Here is a 1,602-nt window from a genome sequence, read left to right as displayed (position 1 = left end):
CTACTCTTATGTAACTTGTTTACAATGGATGTGCTGAATCATACCCAGCTGGTTATGAGGCGAGAGGGTCTGGCAAAACTAACTCCATTTTCCTCACAATAACCACAGTCATTCAGAAACTTATAGGTAAATTTTCAGTCCCCTGAGGGGGCTGATGTGAACACTTCAAGATTAGGTTTCACCAGAAAGAACAACCTCATAATAATAAGTATACTGAGATGCACAGACCTTGTTTTGTGATTGATACAAGATACTATGAAAGACAAAAAGAAATGAGTGACACACGGTGCTTCAACTTAACGAAGGAAATAAATAATTTAGAAATGACTAAAGTTGAATGCCTATACACCATGTGCCATGAGTTCAACAACGTGTCTGTGAATTCAAATAAGAAAGAAATTATTTCTGACAGATAATCAGGAAAGAATTCATGGTGAAGGTCTTACAGAAGTGAGCATTGATGCTGGAATTTTGAGTGAAGATAAAGGAGGCTCATCTTGTTTGATTTACAGTTAAGAGGATTTATAAAAGGTTTAGCTAAAATTTGGGGAGTTTGGGGTTGATCAAATTGTAGAGAATTTTGGACATATTTTTTTCTTAAACTAGGAAAGCCATTTTAAGGTTTTGAAATTAATAACAATAATAATAAAAATAAGATTAGCTTAATGTTGCTGTCAAAATGAAGTGGAAGAATGGTGGATGAAGCTTATGTTATTGAGAAAGTTACACAAGTAAGCCAGAATTAATAACAAAGAAAAAAGTATAGATCAATAAAGTGAATAAGGAAATAAATCAATGCATTTAAGTGATGCAGGGGGACTTCCTGAATGATTTGAGGTCAGTTAAAATGAAGAAAGAGAAATAATATAAAATGTATGTGGAATTTGAGCTTATGTGATTCAGAGAATGTTTGGGTCAAAAGTGGATAGATGTCTTAGGATGAGTACCCTAGAAACAGAGTCTGAGCCAGGGATTCAAGGGTATGTTTACTGAAGCAGTGCTCTTCAGGGAAGCATGGAACAGCACAAAGAAAGCAGAATAAGGAAGGAGAAGCAGACATGCAATGATGTAATGTCAGATAAATTCTGGCCTTGGTCTGGTTGACATGGGTGTTTGGGTGCTCAGGAGCATAACTTCCACTGTAGAGTTATTCTACTAGAGCAGTTCTCTGGAGAAGGGACACATCTGTGACATAGCCATAAAAATTCACATTGACAAAAAGATGGGTGCCCGGCAGGGTAAAGAAGACCTTGGTGGAGGCATCAACAGCATCTTACACAACAGAGGATCAGTTTACCAGGAATATTCAGTTTAATGTTCTAGTTGCCCATCTAAGTAGAAATGTCTAGAATGCTCATAAAAATCCAGAAAGACATTGATACTCTTTTAGGCACCTCGTATAAATGGAATCACACAGTATTTGTCCTTGTGTAACTGGCTTATTTCACTTAGCATGATATCCGTTAGGTTCATAAGGATTTTCTTCTACTTTAAGTTTAAATAATATGCCATTGTAAGTACATACAACATTTTCTTTGCCCATTCATTTGTCAATGGACATTTGTGTTGTTCTATATTTCGGCTATCATGAATGATGCTACA

The sequence above is a fragment of the Galeopterus variegatus genome, unplaced genomic scaffold (genome assembly GCF_000696425.1).
Source record: "Galeopterus variegatus unplaced genomic scaffold, G_variegatus-3.0.2 Scaffold2668, whole genome shotgun sequence".
NCBI lineage: Eukaryota > Metazoa > Chordata > Mammalia > Dermoptera > Cynocephalidae > Galeopterus > Galeopterus variegatus.
The sequence above is the reverse complement of the archived record's forward strand: the minus strand, read 5'-3'. Positions refer to the sequence as shown.